The following is a 24,454-nucleotide window of genomic DNA, read 5'->3' as shown; positions in this document are numbered from 1 at the left end:
GCTCCATCTGAACGAGAATTCTGGCCCCCTAAAGGTGGAATACAGTCTGTTAAAACCACTGAATCGTTATGTTCATCCGCATTGTCTTTCCCTAGTTGCCTTGGATACCCAGTAATTGATCACTGAAATAAAATCAAATAATGAAACTCTGCATGGAATGGCAACGCGATGCATGCAAATATTTCTACTGGAGCCATTGCTCTCCAGCTACTGAGGGTCTCTATTCATTACTGGTCTAGTGACGCACGTAGCATAGTGTAAGAGCAAATTTATTTTGTAAATTGCGGTTTGTATAATACAACAGCGTAGGCAACAATGTGACCGTGGTCTTGCATCATACGACGGACAATACTGACTTATGCAATCTCTTATTGCAGCCAAAATTTGATGGACAAAATTGGATTGGTGCATAAACGTGTAGAGAGTATGTTTGGCGTGTTGTCACGCAGGGTGCTGAAACTGTACTTATCAATCGTCATTTCTTATTTGAGCTTCTAGAATCAGTTCTTGTGGTGACTTAAAGTATGTTGCTCATTTGAAGGTTATGAGGATCGTTGTTTAAGAATCAGAATGTGCAGCAAGAAATGGAAAAATTAGTAACAATTCCGATTTTTCATATCTTTGGATTTCGTAGAGTGTTGCAGGCACTGGAGGCAATTGGAACAATTTGCGCCGTGTATGGAATAAGATCATAGAAGAAATCACGTCAGAAAATGGTTTTCTCTTTTCGAGTGGGATCGTTTCGACGTGAATTATTCGCAGCAGTCAAAGACAACGGCGTTTCATAAATGTTGTTTTTACGATTTACCCTTACGGTGACATCGGTTATTGGTAAACGTGATGAACTGCGACCATTTGACTTTCGTCAGACGATTGCATTCTCTGGGCAGTGTTGGGGAAGAAAGCAAGGAAGAACAGTATTAAATGTCCTGTCGGCTATGAAGTCGTAAGAGACGAAGCCTAACGTACGACTGGGAAAGACAGGTAAGGAGATCAGCTGTGACATTTTTAACAGTGTGCTTCATGGCACTTGCCGCGATCTTATTTCCCGCCTTTCGGCTCCGGTCGGCTAGAGGTTTAGTTTAGAAGAGCCGCTGTTTCGATCTGCTAAGCGCATGGCCAGCAGGCAGTGCCCTCTTGCGTAGGAAAGGTGACGCGTGGAGCTCTGACGGCGGCACAGGGCAGAAGTTTGGCGGGTGCGCTACAGTCGGTTGCTCTGTGGGCCGCCTCGAGGCTGTTGTGCTGGCTTTTCCGTTCCTCGAAGGGAATCCTTTGACGACGGTTGTCTTGAGTGGCTTTGGATGTGTGTTCTTTTGTTAATGCGGTTTTAAGTTTTGCAAGGATCTGCTGGGCACTTACTGAATTGGATTTTTGCAGTTGTGATTAAATTTTCATGTCATGTTAACTGCTGCAGAGGTCATCTGGAACACTGTTGTATTCATTTACATTATAGCAGTTTATTGTTTAAATTTCCCAGTCGTTTTAGATGCTACTAAGATTAGCTGGGTAGCTATTGAATTCATATGAACTGTTGCAGTTGTTAGTTGAATTTTCGTGGGTTCTAAGTGCTGCAGGATCGCCCAGGCAGCTGTTACCATGGTTGATGCTGATGTAAATTTTGCTTCTTACGTATTAATATGGATTTAATTGTTGCACAGCTCAGGCTAGCAAAGTTTGGTTACTTAGCGAGGCTGCACGTTGAGGTAGGTGTTCGTCACGTCAGTTGTGAACTCAACGGGGCTGTGCCTGTTTAACATTTCTTTTAAGGACCCAGTGGTAGGCGTTGGAAACAACGAAGATTATACTTAAGCGATTAAGAAATTCTCCGTTATTAGTGGACAGAAACTCTTTTACGTTGGAAGGTTTGAATGATACTAGTCTTAGGACGCTGTGAAACAAGTATATACTTCAGCCTTGCATGTCGGCAATTGCTGTGTACCCTAACGCCCAAGTGTATTGTCCATTCTGGTCGCTTATTTGGTTGCTGAATTAAGTAGTTGTTAAGGTAATGTAATTGGGTTAATTCCCTAGCCCTCCACTCAAAAATTGCTCGTACGATCGAGCTTGGGTTACAATAGGAAATATCCCAAATTTAATTTAAGAAAATTACGGAAAGCCTAAATCAGGATGACCAGACTCGGATTTGAGCCGCCTGGCATTAACGTCATAAATAGAAAATTATGGTTGGCCCAAAAAAAAATATCTGAATGGAAGACCAGAATTATGGTTGGCCCCAAAAAAAAAAAAAATCTGAATGGAAGACCAGTGTGAATAAAATTACATTTTATGTAACTGGTAGCACAGATAAGGTGTTTTGTGTTACAAGTAACACCACAGCGGCGTGTCCACCGTAGTTGGCATCAGCTGCCAACAACTGAGAACTCTTGCGGTCGCCATAAAATAAAAATAGCATGAAAATGCATCAAGTGTATAACGATATGTTTACGTAATGTGTATACATAAACATACAGTTATAAATGTCCCCGTTCGTAGTCGCTAATTATAACAATATGTTTACTTTTGTGCTGTAACATATAGCTATAATCAGCGGTGGAAACATATTTGCGAACGCCGACCGTGTGCGGCTGTTTCTTGTTTGATCGTCTGATCAGTCGGAAGTTGCATTGCAGAGGAGAGTAAATGCCTATTCAAAATATAATTATTTTTTGGATAGCTCAACATGAATTTCCTAAGGGACCGTAGTTTATCATGCATTTACCAGTAGAATATGGCGCTGAGAAAATATTTCGCCGCATGCAACTTCCGTCCGAACTCGACGAAAGAATTCGTGACTGTGAACTCTCTATTTGGCAGAAACATAAAGAAAATTAAATAACTTCATGAAGGAGTGAGACATAGATTCTATATTAAATAAATAGTCCACGCACCAGTTCCATTTAACTCTGAATTTATGGCAAGCGTGCAAGGGATAAGTCCCTGCAGTCGCGCTATTCATCTGTGTCCTCGGTGGCTCAGATGGATAGAGCGTCTGCCATGTAAGCAGGAGGTCCCGGGTTCGAGTCCCGGTCGGGGCACACATTTTCAGCTGTCCACATCGAGGTATAACAACAACACCTGTCAGCAGCTGAGGTTGTCAGTTAGTCATCATTTATTTCAGGGAAAAGCTGCACGGTCATCAACAATAACTGTTCTTTCGAGAACAAGTTACTGTTTTTGTATATATAGTTAAAGGCTACCCAGCCATTGACCTTTGTCTGTGCGAATGCGCACAGGTTGCCCAAACTCTTACGGGAATCGCCAACGCGTGCGCGAGTAATGAGTTGATGGGCAAATGTCTATAAGGTACAATACATATGTAGAATTGTGGACAGTTGGGAATGTGAGTCTCACGGGAAGCGTGCAAGGGATAAGTCCCTGCAGTCGCGCTATTCATCTGTGTCCTCGGTGGCTCAGATGGATAGAGCGTCTGCCATGTAAGCAGGAGGTCCCGGGTTCGAGTCCCGGTCGGGGCACACATTTTCAGCTGTCCACATCGAGGTATAACAACAACACCTGTCAGCAGCTGAGGTTGTCAGTTAGTCATCATTTATTTCAGGGAAAAGCTGCACGGTCATCAACAATAACTGTTCTTTCAAGAACAAGTTACTGTCTTTGTATATATAATTAATAGACGAACTTACACTGCAATGAAGGATTTAACATGGATGCCGTTTTGACTGGCACTTCTCGTAATGAAAACAATTCCTTTGACGTTTTCACATACACGTCGCACAATAAATCTACTGCTAGGCACTTTTAGTATTACACATTTACTTTACACTAAAACAATATTATTTTTAACGATAATAATACGGTGGCAAGACATGCGCGTCCGTCACAAGTTACAAGAGACAAGAGAAGAATGAGTAACTGTTCATCGAGAATATCTCGTACATCAAAAAAAAAAAAAAAAATGTGTAAAAGTGTTCTTCTTCTGTCCGTTTTTCGCGCCGCGGTTTTCAAAGTCAACAACTCACTGCATCTCTGACGGCGCTTCGACAATAAACAAGTTACGTCACAGGTCGTTCACCTTTTACATTCTCGCAACATTATTTGCTAACTGTAGCTGTTGCCGAGCGACTGCTCGATTAGTGAATGATTTAAAATGATAAGACAATCACATAATGTTACATTGCCTTCCATGGGAATCTTGGAAATCAAGGAGATTACCAAGATTTACATGTCGCCGTTAACATTATGGGATTTAGTACTTTACAGATTTACATTGATCAAACACAGTATTCCTGTCATTTGATCATTAGGATTACACAAATATGGTGATCTCTCATTCATAGACAAAGACAGTTCTTAAGGTAAATATACACAAAAAATTTAAAAAACTAAGACAGTAAATCTACGAAGTTTACAATGGACATTATACTTTATACTCATTACAGTCCTTTTTTTACAGAGTTCATACCGACCATCTTTGTGGCCTCAAGTTATTGTCCAGAGCTCATAGGCTCTTTGCTCCTGAAAGAAAACACATAGGATTCATCTTTTTATACACACACAATTCTCACACATGGAATTTCTCACACGTGTCCATTTTTATACACATATGATTCTCACACATGGAATTTCTCACACGTGTCCATTTTCCATTGCTCACTAGTTGTCATGATTTTTACGCTTTCATTGTTTGTGTATTTGATAGGTAAGTTAAAATTTGATGCTTCTCCAGGTGAAGCTTATCCCTTGAGAAGTTGGATCGCTACTTTGCGGTCTCCGAGTAGAAAACTTTTCATCAGGTCTGGTGGGCGAGTCTCGCTCGCACGTTAGGTACACACGTTACATGTAACAAAAAAATATAAATACCCATTAGCCAAAAATCTAAGCTTAAATCTAATTTTAGGACTTGGGATTCATAGGAATTTGACTTTGTCACTATTCGCGTGTGGTTTGGCTGTTCGCATTTCATTCACGGGGTATAACATTAGCATAGTATGTGATATGTTGTGAACTCATATAAGAGTCTTTTATTTTGGGAGCGGCTTTCATGGAAAGTCCGTTTCGTAGAAATGCAGCGGGAGTGCTGTGCTAGTACAAAACTTTAAATGTAACGCGTTTGTTGCGTCGGTGGACGTTGGCACAGGCTGATTGTTAAAGCTGAATCGCAACTCGAGGCGCTCACTAGCCTCCACGCGGTACTTCAGCTTTTCCGCGCACGGTTCAGCGAACACGTTGCGTCGATGGTGTTGCGGTATTTTGTGGTTTGCTGAGCTGGTGCGGAGGGACGAGGATTACCAGGGACAGAGACTCCATTCAAACCATCCCTGTCTCCACATTTTCCAGCCGATTTTGAAGATTTTAAGGTAGGCTAGCGTTCGCACTTTGCAAAGCAGCTAACACACTTGGTTTCCGATGCACTGCACGTAATCACATCACCGCCTTCGGTTACACAACCGGACTATCATTGTCCGTCGGCCTATCTCCACGTTTAACACTTTTTATCTTCATCGTGAATGAAATTATCACTTACTTATAACAACGATGCATTGCTTCGTGTCTGTGGCAGACTTCCACACCATTTTAAGCCTTCACTTATACACTACTATGTACACAATTTTTTTACAGTTTATAATCAGATAGTTTGTCTCACTTTGAAGCTTGCTAATTCAGAGCTTTGATTATCATGTCCATTTCAATTTCTGTTACTTTGTTGGTAACTATCTTTAACATTTCGCTTTACATTGTTCATCATCTTTCTCTAAGACTAATTATGCTTTTAGTTCACAGTCACAATACATTAGTTTCTCCGATCTGTTAGCAATTATTATTATTATTATTATTTTAATTCATTTGAATCGTTCTTTTTATTTATTAGATTCATTAAAGTTATCACTGTTTCAACAAAAATTTCCTCTTTACTAGATGTGAGGATCAATCAGTCACATTTGATCGCCCTCTCAAAAAAATGGTTCAAATGGCTCTGAGCACTATGGGACTCAACATCTTAGGTCATAAGTCCCCTAGAACTTAGAACTAATTAAACCTAACTAACCTAAGGACATCACACACACCCATGCCCGAGGCAGGATTCGAACCTGCGACCGTAGCAGTCCCGCGGTTCCCGACTGCAGCGCCAGAACCGCTAGACCACCGCGGCCGGCGATCGCCCTCTCACATGAGAACAGAACACCATTCAAGAAAATATTCAAATTCCTTATCGCGATCTCGGTTTGCGTCTCGGATTGACTTTAAAAGGAAAAATAAAGACATTTCAAAACTATCTTTTCCAGATTTCGTTCACACGTTTCCTTTTGAAAATCGTATGCCAAACCAGCCTTCCACGTCAACCGCATTTCTCAATCCGTGACGTCAAGTCTACGGGACGGGTTTAGGCGTGTTAGGGTATTTAAACAAATTCAGAAGAAAGACATAGATATAATAGTACATAGGAGAAGAAATCTAGCAAACAACTCCTTGTTCCTTATGACTTAGAAATTAATTTTCCTTTGCGCCGTACGTCTGCGTACGCGCTCCAATTGAGAACTAGGTGCTTTGTTTTGCCGGCGGTTTCATTGTCATTTTATTCTCGCCTTGACGCCTGCTTGCGCTACACTGCATTGACCTCTATATATGACATTAAGTCATTATTGCTTTGTCCTTGCCACTTACGCTCTTATACTTGGTATTTATTTCACTTATGGCTTTGAATGTATCTGACCTGCGTATTTCAATTACAATTAATGCTACTTTGTTTATCTAGCTGAAGGATAGCGCTTTCGTGGTCATGTTGGTACTTACAAGTAACTCACATGCTTCGTAAACATTACGTTATTTTAATGCAGAGATGAACTTGTTCCAGATTTCTATGTACATTAGAACTTAATCTAGACATAGCTGACTTAGAAACTAGTTACTTGTTTGCCTTTTTAGTGGGATCAGGAACCAATAACTGTCAAGCGACCCTTGTACTTGACGAAATAAATTTCATTGCTCGATCATTGCTCCTTGAACTTAAAAAAAAATTTCTTACGTACTATGTTTTATTTTCACTTGTTTAGCATTTCATATCGCAGAAGCCGGCATGTTAGGCACATCCTTCGCTTTATATTTCATTTTTCTCTCTTAAATATTATCTCCTTAAAACTAAATCTTAGAACTAGAGTTCTTGGAGTTGATCACTTTCTTTGTTAAACAAGAATTTTTTTATCATTTATCAGCTTGTCTGTACTTAAACTATGGCTCAAGATAACATATTTTAAATTCTCTGCTGTACAGCAAGATAGACTCACTGTCGTGTAATTTATTCTAAGTAAGCATATATATATATATAAGTAAGCATATATATATATATATATATATATATATATATATATATATATATATATATATATATTTGTACGAAGTCAGATCAGTTGATCACTTAGTCACTAGCGGCTAACCTTCTCTTGCCATTATAAAGCTTTCCTTTTGACTTATTCTGTAGCATGATACTTTTTAAGATCTGAGTGATGGTATAACCCTTTTATTTTTCCATTTGCGGGATCAGAAATCAGATAACAACCTGTGTGCGGTATACGAAGGCTCTCGTAGGGTCCCTCAAAAAGACTTTGCCATTTTCGATTTTTGCGTAAGAGCTACGATGGTTTAAAGCGTGTTTTTAGCAAGACCTTTTCGCCTAATTTATAAGTTTAACACCTTATTAATATGTTTGTCATACGCCTTCTTGCGTAAATTGGCTTGGGTGGTCAACGTTGTTAGAGCTTGTCTTATTCTGGCGTCTAAACTAGAACTTGTGTTGTTACGCTTAGGAATTGAATTGACCTTGAACATCCTTGGACGGGTTATGTTGGAATTTCAATTAATGTACTAATTTGCTTATAGAAACATAAGGACATAGCATTAATATTTGCACCTATATCTAGGGTTACAGTCGTCAAAATTCCGGCTATAGGAAGTTTTGTCATAGCTTGCACTTGGTCATCTATCGGTTCATCACCGTCAGCCGTCTCTTTCTCTTGTAATAATTCTTGTCTCATGTCAATCCCGTCATTGTATCTCAGTACAAGTACGTCATGGTTAGTCTCTCCGTCGAAGTGGTCGCCCCCATTCTGTCTCACAGCATCACTTAGGGAGCTTTCAGATGCTGAACTGAGTTTTCCTGTTTGTGTGGTTTTGATTGGCCTTCATCATTAGAAAGTTCGACCAATCTGACATTGTGAGAACACTGAGGAACAAAATTACTGTTATGCACAAACCTTGTGTCAAAATGTTGCTGCGTTTGTTCTGGTGTCCAATACGTGTTACTGTCTTCCGCGTTTGCGAAAAATACAGGGGGATTGTAATGCCTTCGCGGGGTCTGATGATTTTTATTACTATTATGATTTCCGGAATTGTTACTGTGAAATCCACCTTCACACTGTGGTTTGCCGTTAAACTGTGTGTTTCTGTGCATTCCCTGCGCTTGATTTTTACTAGGCGCGCGCATCTCGTGGTCGTGCGGTAGCGTTTTCGCTTCCCACGCCCGGGTTCCCGGGTTCGATTCCCGGCGGGGTCAGGGATTTTCTCTGCCTCGTGATGGCTGGGTGTTGTGTGCTGTCCTTAGGTTAGTTAGGTTTAAGTAGTTCTAAGTTCTAGGGGACTTATGACCACAGCAGTTGAGTCCCATAGTGCTCAGAGCCATTTGAACCATTTACTAGGCGCGGAGTTGTGTTGGTATGAGTGGGCGTTATCAGTTGTTTGTTGTTGCCCGTAATTTGAGTGTTGGCTACGCGAGTACGGTGCATTCCATTGCGATCCGCTCTGCTGTTGCCAACCTTTTTGACTGAAACCGTTTCCAAACTTCTGCTTGTACGATTGATTGCCGTACTGGTTACCAGTCGTGTTATACACGGGATTGAATCGGTTGTGTTGATTATGTCTATTCCTTTTGTGCGGATACCCATTGCCTTTATTATTTTTTTAAATTCTTTATTCTATCCAATTATTTCATACATCATAACCCACCACCTTATACATTAGTGGGTCTTCAATCTACATTACATATTGTTAGTATTAGCAGCATTTTTACTTCTATTTCTAGTATTAGTAAGCTTACTTGCTACAGGAAATAATAAGTTAGTTACTTAATGGGTAAGATCTAGTGTCTAGACTTAATTAACTAATCTAGGGGCTACTTCCTGCAGCGTTACAGGCGTGCCAGTTATTGCATTATGCCTTTATTTCCGTTTTGCCAATCGTTACTATTTTTGTAACCGTTCCCTGGCTTTTCATAGCCGTTACTCTCGTAAAGTTGTGGCCAAGAATTGTGCGGAGTATTCCGCGGTTTGTTAGCTCTCATGTCCTCACAGATCAGGTCTAGGGAATCTAATATCGTCAGAAAGGTATCTGGATCATCATCTTGTATGGCTATCAGCTTTTCACGAATCGAAATGGGTAATTTAGACTTGAGAATCATAATTACATCTTTACTATTGATAGGGTTATCCCAATACCTGATTTTGCCAAGATATTTTTCGAAGTACTTTCTCAGGCTACTATTCCTGGGGTTCAAATTGTTTCGCTCCAAAATTTGCTGAGGAAACAGTGCTCAAACTCGTCATATGTTCGACACTTATCAACCATTTCGGTTCCCCATATTGCCGATTCGCCACCTATATATCCGGTAACAAATTGGATACGCTGTCTATCAGTCCACGAATTTGGAAAAGTGCCAGAGAATCCACGAAGAAAAACAATTGGGTGGATATTTCGCTTTTCCGGGTTAAAGGTTTGAAAAACTCGATGCTTTATCATGCTATCTTACGTCATCATTTTTACTACTGAGTCAGATTCTTGGTTTCGGTGACCAACTTGAATATGTGGTGGTGAAGTGTGTTCATTAGATGCAACAGGTATTCGGAATTGCTGAAATAATTCATCTTCTTCCTCTGAGGCTAAAGAGTATTCGGGAACTACTACTCACTTGTGCCTTCAGGTTATTTAGCTGTTCCGTTACCTCTTGCTTCCATTTGGTAATTCTTGCTGAAGGGTACGCCTAATGCTACCGAGTTCAGACATTACGGTATCTCCGGAGCATCCAGGAGCTGACAAGATACCAAGAGTGGTTGCTTTCACAGTCTCTACTAGGTCTTTGTTAATTTTATCTTCGACAAATTTGTCCTTTCCAGCAATCCAGTTCTCATACTTTTCTCTAAATTCTCTCTCATGACTATCTAGCCTCTCCTTTACTTTCGTTTCCGTTTCCAGAGTCAAGTTTGACACTCCCTCGGTTAGTTTTTCTACCTGCGTAGTTACTCTGTCTAATCTGTGATTAACCGTGGTTACGGTGGAGACAAGATTCTTGGTTGCGTTTCCGATGTCAGCTGTCTCGCTTTGCATGGTGGCTAAAGTGTCATTCAGTTCGAAAATTATTCCACTTCGCATTTGAGAAACAGCATCCTTAACTTGCTTTGCTACTTCTTTGGCTACGTTTTCTCTAACAGTTTTTATTTCTTCGCTTACTGTAGAAAGTTTATCTTCAAGCGAGGCTAACATATGTCTATTTTCGTCTTTCAAATCATTTTTAATGGCATTCACTATTTGGCGCTTTTCCTCTTTCAATTGGCGATTTCCGTCCTGCATCATTTGACTTATTTGACTCAGTAGCTGTTTGAATACATCGTCTGTCACTAGCCCTGAATTGCTTTCCCCTGCCTCCCTTGCAACCGGTATATGGCTACGACTACTAGTGGCAGAAACTATGCTGGCATTGTGTAGTTCAGTACCGGTAACATTATGGTGTGAGGCACTAAAGTCCGTAAGATTTCCCACTTCACTTTCTACAATTGTTTCGATTGGTGTCTCAGTCCTACTAATTACCCTGCGGGACCGTAAGCGACGCGACACTTCACTCATTTCATTCTGTTCATTTGAATCTAGTGATGACGTTTTATCGTCTGCCATAGCTTACTTATTTACAAACAGTAAGTCAATGAAGTTCGTTTGAGCTACGGCCGTCAGCTGTCGACAGAGATGTAATTTATCGGTTGCGAGTCAGTTGTCACTGCTACGTCACAAGATCGAAATGGCGGGAGATGCACGTCACGAGAACAAGAGACTATTCTGGACCGTAAAGAAAGTATGGCTGCACACTGTTCAAAATAAATGAAAACTAAGGCTGGTCAGCTCCGTGAACAGGCAGCGGACATTTAAAAACAAATGATATGCAATACACAACAATGGAATTTAAACAATACTTGAAGAAATTACTAATCTACTGAATTCAAAGCAAATTTTACTGCAACTAATAAAGATCGTCACAAATTGATTAATGTCGGCTGAAATTAAGGAAGCTTGGCTACAGCTAACGAAATTTTAACTTACGTTACTGATGACTGCCTTGGGCGTTGCAACTAGATTTTCGCACAAATTCGGTTCCAAAAAAAAAAATCTCTCTTCCGTAATTTACTCTGAATATCTCGTTTCTTTCGCTTAATGGAAATTTTATTGGATGGTGTTTGATACCATGTAACAAATAAAAAGCACAAGATTAGCTACAATTCTTTATGAATATTCCCACAATGCGTATCTTATGTAAATTTTTATTCCTTTGAATTTTTTTTTTTTTTTTTAAATTCGCGTCCCTGTTCGGGCGCCAATTATAACGATATGTTTACGTACTGTGTATACATAAACATACAGTTATAAAGGTCCCCGTTCGTAGTCGCTAATTATAACAATATATTTACTTTTGTGCTGTAACATATAGCTATAATCAGCGGTGGAAACATATTTGCGAACGCCGACCGTGTGCGGCTGTTTCTTGTTTGATCGTCTGATCAGTCGGAAGTTGCATTGCAGAGGAGAGTAAATGCCTATTCAAAATATAATTATTTTTTGGATAGCTCAACATGAATTTCCTAAGGGACCGTAGTTTATCATGCATTTACCAGTAGAATATGGCGCTGAGAAAATATTTCGCCGCATGCAACTTCCGTCCGAACTCGACGAAAGAATTCGTGACTGTGAACTCTCTATTTGGCAGAAACATAAAGAAAATTAAATAACTTCATGAAGGAGTGAGACATAGATTCTATATTAAATAAATAGTCCACGCACCAGTTCCATTTAACTCTGAATTTATGGCAATTAATAGACGAACTTACACTGCAATGAAGGATTTAACATGGATGCCGTTTTGACTGGCACTTCTCGTAATGAAAACAATTCCTTTGACGTTTTCACATACACGTCGCACAATAAATCTACTGCTAGGCACTTTTAGTATTACACATTTACTTTACACTAAAACAATATTATTTTTAACGATGATAATATGGTGGCAAGACATGCGCGTCCGACACAAGTTACAAGAGACAAGAGAAGAATGAGTAACTGTTCATCGAGAATATCTCGTACATCAAAAAAAAAAAAAAAATGTGTAAAAGTGTTCTTCTTCTGTCCGTTTTTCGCGCCGCGGTTTTCAAAGTCAACAACTCACTGCATCTCTGACGGCGCTTCGACAATAAACCAGTTACGTCACAGGTCGTTCACCTTTTACATTCTCGCAACATTATTTGCTAACTGTAGCTGTTGCCGAGCGACTGCTCGATTAGTGAATGATTTAAAATTATAAGGCAATCACATAATGTTACAAGTGTCACTACTGCACGAGAAGGCCTATCTGCAATCTGCCGACTTCACAAAATAACTTATCCAAAACTTTAGCTGTAAAGCCATCCCCCCTGCACTTATTCTTCTAACCTCGAACTGTCAAACGCTTGCCTCTCTCCCTCCTTAGCGAGTGAACAACATGAAAATTTCTTTGCGGACTTAAGTGAACTCTACATTTGGACTGACTGCTTCTTTGTCTCTGAACCAGTAGCTTACTGCTGGCATGGAATCCATATCCATGAAGTGCCTGCACGTTATCAGCCTGTTTTAGTTAATGTGAGAGAAGATATTGTTGGTGATTTATTTCTATCATATGTTAATATAACAGAAAAGCATAAGAAGGAATATGTTGTTGATAATGAACTTCTCTATTTTTCTGTTATACTGGATAACCCTAGGAGAAACTCTACTTACTGCACTACTCTAATGCAAATGTATTACATTTTACCATGATAATATTACCATGAGTATCTGTAATACAAGCCTGCCCAGAAATTCAAGCATCTCTGTATGGTCTTTGTATGGCCTTTCTCCATGTGAAGTCCTATGTGTAACGAAGAAGTAGATTGGGACTACCACGAAAGTATTTAAAACTGACAGTGAGAGCAGCCCAAAAAGAAACCCACTTAATTCATTCAGCGTCACACATAGACGAATGAAATAGTATATTCACAAAAAATTTAAATTACTTTGTTATAAAAATAAAAATATGTGTTTTAACAAGGATTCAAGGTCACAACAGCTTAAATTTTTCACATTTATATCCAGGTGATACTAAATCGAACCTGCAAGAAGCCTAAAGATGGGGAAATAAAGAATATCTATATGATTTTCGATTACCTCGCCCCCCCCCCCCCCCCCCACCTTTTGAGTTGTGCGCTTTCTAACTGGTTTGATGAAGCCCACTACGAATTATTTCCCAACCTTTTTATCTCAGAATAGCACTTGAAACCTAGTTTAGTTATTTTCTGGAATTATTTCAATCTCTGTCTTCCACTAAAGGTTTTACCCTCAGCGGTTCCCTCTGCTACCATGGAAGCTATGCCCAGACGTCTTAGCTGATGTCCAATCATCCTGTTCTATATTCTTATCAGTATTAAATGGTTCAAATGGCTCTGAGCACTATGGGACTTAACTTCTGAGGTCATTAGTCCCCTAGACTTAGAACTACTTAAACCTAACTAACCTAAGGACATTACACACATCCATGCCCGAAGCAGGATTCGAACCTGCGACCGTAGCGGTTGCGCGGTTCCAGACTGAAGCGCCTAGAACCGCTCGGCCACTCAGGCCGGCCTTATCAGTATTACCGATATATTCGTTTCCTCATCGGTTCTTCGGAGAACTTCATTTCTAACCTTATCAGTCCACTTAATTTTCAATATTGTTGCCGGCCGGTGTGGCCGAGCGGTTCTAGGTGCTTCAGTCTGGAACCGCGTGACCGCTACGGTCACAGGTTCGAATCCTACCTCGGGCATGGATGTGTGTGATAGCCTTAGGTTACTTAGGTTTAAGTAGTTCTAAGTTCTAGGGGACTGATGACCACAGATGTTAAGTCCCATAGTGCTCAGAGCCATATGAACCATTTTTAACATTGTTCTGTAGAACAACACGTTAGAGTATACGAATACTTTCTGTTCCGGTCTTCCCACAGTCCATGTTTCGCTAGCATACAATGCTGTGCTCCATAAGTGCGTTCTCAGATATTTCTTCATCAAATTAAGACCTATATCTGATACTAGTAGATTTCTCTTGGCCAGGAAGGCATTTTTTGCCAGTGCTAGTATACTTTTTATGTCCTCCTAGCTCCTTCCATGAGCGATTATTTTGAAACTTCCTGGCACATTGAAACTGTGTGCCGGACCGAGACTTGAACTCGGGGCTTTTGCCTTTCGCGGGCAAGTGCTCTACCATCTGAGCTACCCAAGCACGACTCACGTCCCGCCCTCACAGCTTTGCATCCGCCAGTACCTCGTCTCCTACCTTCCAGATGGCATTCCAGTCAACGGACAACCACGCCAGCAAACACGTCAGGATTCGTATCAAGCGGGGTACTGTTTACAGGGTAGTCCCACATCACAATCGCTGTGTACAGAGTAATAGACAATGCAGTATGGCAAGGAGAAGACGCCTACAGCCCCTCTGCAGTTGAGGGCCATAGGAATAATGGAAGTAGGAGAGTCGGAAACTGAAAATTTTTTGTGAATCGTTCTGTTGTATCTCGGATGAGGCAACAGTTTATAGAGACCGAAACTATATCCCGGAGACCAGGACAGGGCCGACCACGAATGACATCAGAAACAGAAGACCGTTACTTGGCCATAAGAGCACGACGGTACCACCTTAGTACTACACTGAAGCTGGTATTTGAGTTCGTAGCATTCCTTGGACGTGTTGTATCGAGGCAAGCTGTGTACAGAACGCTGCAGCAGAGTGGACTTTATTGTTGGGGACCTGATACCTGTTTACCTTCGGAGTATCTTCACAGAAGGAAAGGTCTGGAGTGGAGCCGTCAACATGCCACGTGGACGGTCAAACGGTGAACCAGTGTTCTTCTCGCAGATAAGGCCCGATTTGGTCTGGGGAGTAATTCTTGATGGGTTCGCACCTGGAGGGCGCGTGGTACACGATTTTAGGGCCCAAACATTATGAAAAGAGACTGATATCGAGGAGGATCCCTAATGGTATGTGCATGGATAATGTTGAACACCCGAACACCTCTTCATGAAATTGTACTGGTGAGTCAGCAAGATTTAATCTGTGTCAGGTACCTTGAGTAGATCTTGGGATCTGATATGCGGTTGTTGCGAGGTGCTGTGCGCCCAGATTTCATATTGATGTACGATAATGAACGATGTCATAGAGCACGGATAGTTGGTGTTTTTTTTGGAAACGGAAGATATTGCATGCATGTGGTGACCTGCTCACTCTTCCGATTTGATTTCCATAGAGCAGAAGATTTCTGAGCGGCTCTGTACGAAGAATGGGTTTTATTGCCTCAACTTGAGACTGATGACATCATTCACAGCATGTCCTGTCGTTGTCAGGCATGTATTGGTGCCAAAGGTGGTCACACCCCATGCTGAGAACATTAACCAGTTGTCAGAATAGGTGTGAAAATTCGTTAAGTAGGAAGAAAAGGAAGAACATTTTTGTCTGCCGTTACGCATGTTGCAATTGACTACCTTCCGTATTCTTTACATTGTTTTTCTTTACTATCACCAGTTAATACTGTTTTATTGCAAAGAAAGGCAGTCGTACAAACTTTCGGTTTGTTGCTTTAATTTTGGACACCAGTGTATTTCAAGCTCACGTAAACGCAGCAGCCGACGGTAACTGACGATCTTGTTCGCTACCCCAGCCCCCTCATGTGTTCCGATGGGGGGTCTATGATTTACAAGTCTATTTTGGATGTGCAAACAGAATATAATGTGAATGTTAGTTCGTCTGTTTTAATTGAAGTTTTGAAAGGTCAAGCGGTCTTTCGAGGAGGTCATTTTGATTTTACTTTTTCTGTTACTGACAATCGTGTGGGTCAATGTTGGTTGACTGTCGCTCTAATACGTATTGATACTACCATGATAAGTATTGCTACGTCATTGCAGCATATACCTCCTCATGATGTTCTTGGTTATCAGACTTTTATGATCACTTTGTCTCAATTTCGTAATGTTGGAGAAACAACAACAATTTTTTTTAGTGATAACCCATTGTCTGTTAGATCTCGTCGGTCTTGTATACTTGGTCACGATGGTTATATGTGTGTCTTTGTGTGTGGTAAGGGTGTTGGTGTGAAATGTAAAATTGTTGGCGATCGTCCATAAATCTTGCTGGAAAGTGCATTCGATGTCCGGATCATGTTCTTCATTCAGATAGCGGTTTTGTTTTGGGTGGATGAGGTTGTGCTTGAGGATGAGGTTCGGACCGGTTCTGTTGTATACGTGTCGGCGGTACTTCAGAGGACACGTAAGCTAATTTCACTCTATCAGTTGAGACTGTGGGTAGCGTGCCATTCACTAGTGAAATCCGACCTTTCAGAGTGCGGTTTAACCAAAATCAAACACGTGAAAGGACTGGGCCATGGTTTCAAGTAAACAACATTCATCATTTGACGAACTTCGTTACCATTTTAAAAAAGGCAAACTATATTCACTAGGAGAAACAATTTCTGAGATCAGCGATAGTTACATTAAGTAAAAATAGAAAATTATGATCAGTCAAATCACAAAGGGCAAAACAGTTTGCATACCAGCAACAGTTATAAAATGATGCAGGGCTTTTATCAAATTGTAACTCCTTATAGACAAGCGCCTAAATCAGGAAACCTCTAATATCATGCTTCGACCAAACGTTATTATCATTTAAACCACAGACTGTATATATTTTAACTAACAGCTTGGGAGAACAGTAACTCGCGCGAATAAGTCATATACATTTTTTCATAAACTTGGACATGAGCCGTGGAAACGTGCCCCACTGGGCGGTCTCAACATTTATGCAACCATGAGGCTAAGCTGCAACGGCCTTTTCTTTTCCCCTTTCTTTCAATAAAAGAAGAAAATACGAGAAGTACAGTATCAAGGAACTCTGCTCCGCGCCAGACCGGTAGCAGTTAACAAGCGGCCAGAATGTTCGCCAGAGATAAATCCCTTAAGCACAAGTTTTAAGCCACGCAATTCAGATTATATGCTTTTCCTCTTACAGGATTTTGCTGGTAAAACCAAACACAATAAACAGAACGCAACATGGCGATGACCTGACGTATATGAAGTAACTCAATAACAGCCGGCCGGAGTGGCCGAGCGGTTCTAGGCGCTTCAGTCTGGAACCGCGCGACCGCTACGTTCGCAGGTTCGAATGGTGCCTCGGGCATGGATGTGTGTGATGTCCTTAGGTTAGTTAGGTTTAAGTAGTTCTAAGTTCTATGGGACTGATGACCTCAGCAGTAAAGTCTCATAGTGCTCAGAGCCATTTGAACCATTGAAGTAAATAACAATCTATTTGCATCTAGGCACCGCGCCTAGGAGTACAGTCAACTGTGGTCAAAACAAGTGCAAGGTGCATTGGTGTTACAGCCCCCGACATTAAAAGAAAGCCGCCCGGAGGTGGTCTGAGGCGCCTTGCCACGGTTCGCGCTGCTTCCCCAGTCGGAAGTTCGAGTCCTCCCTCGGGCATGTGTGTGTGTGTGTGTGTGTGTGTGTGTGTGTGTGTGTGTGTGTGTGTGTGTGTGTGTTTTGTCGTTAGCGGAAGATAGTTTAAGTTAAATTACGTGTAGGGATCGATGACCTCAGCAGTTTGGTCCCATTGGTACTTACCACAAATTTCCAATTAAAAGAAAGCAGGGTGTGGGGAATTGACACATTAAATAAGTTACTCAACCAAAAGAATGAGCAGTTTACAACAGAAGTAGCTTCCCGTATTAATGTAAGATAATATTATTAAAGTTTAAAAACATATTATACTGTCAAAACAAGGGCTACCAAACAGGAAGAGAATAAATGGCCGTTTAGGCCCTTAGAATGATCAAAACCGCAGTTACATGAAACATTTAAAAGTTTACAATTACATAACTGACCTCTTACACCTTTAGAATGAGGAACACAACAGTTCTACATCTACATCTACATTTATACTCCGCAAGCCAACCAACGGTGTGTGGCGGAGGGCACCCTACGTGCCACTGTCATTACCTCTCTTTTCTATTCCAGTCGCTTATGGTTCGCGGGAAGAACGACTGCCGGAAAGCATCCTAATTTTACATTTGTGATGTCCTCGGGAGGTATAAGTAAGGGGAAGCAATATATGCGATATCTCATCCAGAAACGCACCCTCTCGAAACCTGGACAACAAGCTACACCGCGATGCAGAGCGCCTCTCTTGCAGAGTCTGCCACTTGAGTTTGCTAAACATCTCCGTAACGCTATCACGCTTACCAAATAACCCTGTGACAAAACGCGCCGCTCTTCTTTGGATCTTCTCTATCTCCTCCGTCAACCCGATCTGGTACGGATCCCACACTGATGAGCAATACTCAAGTATAGGTCGAACGAGTGTTTTGTAAGCCACCTCCTTTGTTGATGGACTACATTTTCTAAGGACTCTCCCAATGAATCTCAACCTGGTACCCGCCTTTTCAACAATTAATTTTATATGATCATTCCACTTCAAATCGTTCCGCACACATACTCCTAGATATTTTACAGAAGTAACTGCTACCACTGTTTGTTCCGCTATCATATAATTATACAATAAAGGATCCTTCTTTACATGTATTCGCAATACATTACATTTGTCTATGTTAAGGGTCAGTTGCCACTCCCTGCATTAAGTGCCTATCCGCTGCTGATCTTCCTGCATTTCTCTGCAATTTTCTAATGCTGCAACTTCTCTGTATACTACAGCATCATCCGCGAAAAGCCGCATGGAACTTCCGACACTATCTACTAGGTCATTCACGGAGAACTCCACTTATGACAATCCTTTTGCATGCGGGGCTATTCGAAACGGTCTTCAACAAGGTGAGATGATGATTGAACACCGTTATGGTACTGGTTGAGAGTCTGTCAACAGATTACAATTGCGTAACTCAGCGAGTTGTGACCATCTCGGCGAAGACGGTGTAAGCAACGTGGCAAAGACACTGCCGCCCCCCCCCCCCCCCACCAAGAAGCCCGTAAGGCGGCATACCACGCAGTCCGTGATGCTGAAATAGGCGCGTCTAAGTCTGGGCCACCCCTGCACTCTCAACACTGCCACAGTTACACCGCTCAGCGAGACAGCTAAAGGTGACTAAGCGTTTTATAGTACACATGCACTGTAGGTATCACCGAACAAGGTGGTTTAAAAGAAAAATAATTCCAGAAGGACTGCCGAACGTGGACTAAGAAACCTAACTAGCCAGAAATTTGGAACTCGGCTTCTCCCCAATATATAAAGGTACCGGGAATGAGACAGGCGGAGCAAAAAGACCCTCTTACGCCCGGAGCAATCACTCTCACTTGCAGAAGTTCGGTCTACGCTTTCTGACAAAAAATGAGTTTGTCGGAACCAAAATTCACACTAGACGAAAAAACACATGGGGCCTTAATTCCGCGACCACGTATCAGCTACCATATGCAACTAGATTACCACACCGCAAAATACTCAACTCAGAAAGACCTAAGTGAGCTCTACACCAAGAACGGGCTTGACTCCAGAAAGCTGTTGTACACACACAAATTTCCCAACGTCCAAAGTCAGTATGCCTTGCCACAACTTAGAGCCACGTGGCCCCCTTCACACCGAGAGAGAAGGACGTCGCCCCGCAAGCGCCACCGGTCTCAGCTCACTGTATCTGCTACAACACCTCGCTTCCACGTTCGCGACATCACCACCACCTCCTCTAGATAAACAGCGCACTCTACACCACGGCCGGGAACTCATGCAGACGAGGCGGGCAATTTGTAAATGGGAAGGAAGCCGATACGGATCAACTAGAATGTCTAGAGTTATTGCGCTGCTATCGAAGACATGATGTGGACTGCGGAAGGCAGCTGTAGCGCTGATTTGATACCGTCTGTGAGCATCATGACACGTGTGCATGTTTGTAATCATGATGAACATAACTTCGTCTCGTGCCGTGTCCAGATGCTTGATAATTGCGAATGCGAACACTATGTTATTTCAGACGACAAACATAGTCTATTTGGTCGTTTTTAGGAAGAATGTGGATCGATTAATTCACCAGGGAGTTGTGTGGCGAAGCATTACAAGTCCTGCTGATGAAGAATCTTGGTCTGGTTTATATGTATTGCGAAGATCAAGCAGGTCCATCGGTAAGGCTGATGCTCAGCTAATGCCATGAAACGTCTGTGCAGCTTTGAGAAAACAGTGTCAACATTCAACCATGCCGTTGCTAGTGGAATGGCAGTTTGTTGTCTTGTGGTGGATAGCGCCGCAGAATTTGCTAAGTTGAGTAAACAATTTTGGTGTAAACTGTCACCTGCACTTTTTGATGATGTACAGCGGACAAACGAAGTGCGCAATCCAGTTCAACAAAAAGGCTGTTGAAATGTTGTAGACTGGTATTGCTTCTGGCCAATCAGTGAACCAATCGATTTTTGTTAATAAATAGCCTTAACCATTTGATGGAGGCAGCGAAACTTCTACTTTGATATGCACATGTGGCAAACCGTTTCATCCTATCTGGAAAATCTCCCACTGGTGCTTGAATGTAACGGGATATCTTTCTGTGCTGCACTGAATGCATGCACGACTCCACTCATTACAATCCTTTAGCATGCGAGGCCATTCGAAACGTTCTTCAACTAGATGAGATGGTGATTGAACACCATTACGGCACTGGTTGAGTGTCTGTCAAAGCACATCTGCGGAATGCCGGTGGCAGAAAAGAACGAGGCCTTTAACTAGAAATATCGCAGTATAGCTTCGCATCGGCACCAGGAACGTTGACCAGTTGGAACTTACGCATCTTTCAGTGGTTTCTGGAATTCCTAGTTAGATTCCCGCGCCTTTGCAAGTTCTGCAAAATCAATAGTTGCTAACTCGATAAAGACTGACTGACTGCTACCACATTGTCAGCGCCTGAAGTGTACTGGATGTCAGTGCTGTACTGGATAAAGAACTCTAAATGATTATACTGACAAGGTTAACATTTGTTACTGTTCTCTCTAAAGGCAGAGAGAAGCAATTTGTGATTGGTAAAAATTGTGAACTCTCTACTTCCACGTGGGAGCAGTAGCACTTGATCGATTCATAAACAGCAAGCAGTTCATGATGGTGTGGAAAGAAGGCAAGTGTTTGTCAAGCATTTATAATGCTGTACCGACAGCAGTCTGACGCAAGAGTTGCATCCAGTGTGGGGTGCGACAGGAGAGCAGCATTTTCTATGCTTTCCTTTGCTGCATCATATTCCTGGCTCATTCTGTATGTTCTTTGGATCGGAGACTTTCTTTAAGTTTTATGGCCGGAAAGAACTGCAATCAGCGGTCCTTGGAACTCGGCCGAGTGGGGCAGATGATCGCAGTAAATATTTAGCATCCCTTGGAAAAGATGTACTTCCTGACGGTTTCGGGCCGTTAAATATGCATTATGGCTTCTACTTTTTCAGGAAATATTAGTGATCCTCCTGACGAAATCAGATGGTCCAAGAATGTGATCTATTGTTCGCGAAATACCCACTTAGCAGTACTCAGTACCACACTGTGTTACTCAAAGTTCTTAAAGACTTCCACCAAATGTTGCTCGTGCTGATCTGCAGTGGCATAAAAAGACAAGGATGTCATCTAGGTAGGCAAAATAGAATATCAGTCCTCGCAGCACCGAGTCAATAAACCTTTGGCAAAACCATTTATCAGAAAAAGACTCTGAAACAAGCCGAATACCGAGATAATGGCTGTTTCTGGGATACTCTCGTCATCCACGGGAATTTGCATTATGTACTTTGCACAGTATGGCGCAACGAACATGATCGCACCTTGCAGCACGTAGTTATAATCTTTTAAGAGTGGTATTTGGTATCTATCTGGCACTGTACTTGCAATAATTGCACGATAATCAGCACATGGCCGCCATGCGTCTTCGTAAGGGGTGGAGAGGTGATGGCCACGGACTGAGCAATGGCAAATAATACTTTCTTTGAGTTCAGAATTGAATTTTGCCTAAGTGATAGCCAGGCGGTCAGGAACTAATCGCCCAGGTCTGTACGAAATCGGTAGGCCGTAGGTCATTTAGGTGTAGTGAACGGATTGTGATGTACCTGCCTCGGAGTGCCTGGAGGTCGCGTTACAGCTCGAAAGTAGCTTGGGACAGTCACAACCCGCCACCTGGATGGGATAGGCGCTGCGTGTCGCTGTGTTACTTAGGAATCCGGCAGCTGTACGAGCTGGGATGCTGTCGAAGAGTCTTGCATTCGCCATATCCTGTAGCAATTGATAATGCGCCAGGAAGTCTGTTCCGGGTAAGGGTTCCGTGAAGTCAGTGACGGTGAACTTCCAGGGGAACAACGGCGCAGTCCCAAGTCAATACATCTGAGAGCATAAGTGGCTGTGGATAAATTGTTTTCTGCAGAAAGCCAGTGCGAAGTCGGTGGTTGGTTTTGTACAGAAAAATACGTGGATAAATACCCAATTTCGAACCAGTGATCACAAGAAATTTTTGTCTCGCCTTCCAGTCGCTGATAAGCAAATGCTGAGAGTTCGACCGGTAATCGGATGCTCCTACGTTCGACTGGCTCTGGCATTTGGCTAAGCACAACGTGATGTACACTTGCCAAATGATCTCAAAAGCTTTGTGTGATACCAGAGAAAAGTAGGCGGCTGCTCAGCGGCACTCATAGACAAGAAGTTCGTAGAACAGTGCCTACGCGATCTCTTACGATAGCGTCCCTGTCGTTGCTAGAACTGCGACTCGACAGCAATTCACTAATCGATTTAGTCGTAGCGTCGACTTTATCAACGAAGGAATCGTAAACTGCGCGGCTCACCGCTATTGAAAAAGCACTGTTGCACGTTGCTCCCACTGCATTATTCGAAGATGGCGTTATTGTGTCTCTGCTCTGTGACGTTATAATAACTTTCACCCGGGCTCTAATACGGCTATTCCATAGTGTATATAGCAAGGTATCTGGTTCAGCGTCTGCGTCTACTCCGTAAGTGCCTGACACATGGTGGCGATTTTCTATAGCCGATATCTTTTTGCGTTAGGACTTGGTGCACTCACTCTTCTAGCAAAGCGGAAATTCTGCGCTTTAATTCGGCCTTGAGTTTTCGTAGGGATCTCTCTCAGAAGCTGCAGTTATTACATCTTTGACTTCATCCGCGTAAGGTTGATTTAACTGACTCACGACTAAGAAAAATTTAGTAGAACCTGTAGTTCTTCCGGCGTAATGGAAGCTTGCAACCATAAGGCAGGATAATGAACCCGGAAAGCAAGCAGTCCCACACTAAGCCACTATGTTAACGGTACTTCAGCAGCCAGTGCGCTAGTGCTTCGTGAAAATTCCTATCTAACAGCTTGAAATTTCTCGATGTATTGTGTGTTTCTGGCCTGCAGAGTGAGACATGACTCAAGAATAGTTCCCAATATCCACAGGCATTTTACAACTACTCATTAATGTTGTGGTGTCGGACTCCTCTTAGGCAACGTCATATGGTGTAGATCATTGTGTTTAACACACCTTAGAGCCAGATTAGTACATATCAAATCGATGTTCATTTTTAATTATTTAAAATCATAATTGGTTGCCATTTGTTCAAATGTAGGATAAAAGAGTAAATTGTTTAAATAAATCATTTTGGCATACGATGAAAATCTGAAGTTTCAAATTTACGACCTGTACAACTGTGTATTTTTCAACATCAGCATAATTGTAAAAAAATAGCCCCAAAACTGCAGATATCAAGGAAAACGATTATCGTACATTTCAGAAATGTCATTGGGCACAATTCTCTGCTACAAATAAAAAAAAATGCACTACGGTAAACATAACACAAGTGACGAGTCCGTCTGATTGTTGGTAAGACCAGGGGAGTGGTGAGAAGTTTTTGGGCTGGTTGGAAAAGACATTGTTTTTGGGTAATAAATTATTATAACTGGATTATAAATATTAATGGTAAAAGTGACAGGTCATTAATGACGATGGTAAAAGTGATATGTCATTAATTGTACTAACTGGAAGATAAACGATTACAGGTCGATAATAAAAGTAGCATGGTCAAGTGGCTGTCTTGAAGAGAAGATTGGTCCCCTTGTCTCAGAAAAGGACATTGGCCTGTGACCTTGAAAATAAGAACAACTGCCTCAGGACTTCGACTCTGATGGACGCTGACCCCAGAGATGGAGGTGACCTTGA

General features: G+C 41.9%; 1 protein-coding gene and 2 non-coding genes across 3 annotated transcripts in view; all 3 read left to right on the top strand.

The window, feature by feature from the left end:
- The window catches only part of LOC126245375 (neural cell adhesion molecule 2-like), a 624,777-nt gene that overhangs the window by 327,347 nt on the left and 272,976 nt on the right, over positions 1 to 24,454 (top strand). The gene's annotated exons all lie outside the window — the stretch shown is intronic.
- Positions 2,962 to 3,035, top strand: Trnat-ugu (transfer RNA threonine (anticodon UGU)). The gene has a single exon. It is a non-coding gene; the product is annotated as a tRNA-Thr (tRNA).
- Positions 3,400 to 3,473, top strand: Trnat-ugu (transfer RNA threonine (anticodon UGU)). Its single transcript has one exon. It is a non-coding gene; the product is annotated as a tRNA-Thr (tRNA).

Source organism: Schistocerca nitens, chromosome 1, assembly GCF_023898315.1.
Source record: "Schistocerca nitens isolate TAMUIC-IGC-003100 chromosome 1, iqSchNite1.1, whole genome shotgun sequence".
In the NCBI taxonomy this organism is placed as follows: domain Eukaryota; kingdom Metazoa; phylum Arthropoda; class Insecta; order Orthoptera; family Acrididae; genus Schistocerca; species Schistocerca nitens.
This window is presented reverse-complemented; position numbering and strand designations above follow the sequence as displayed.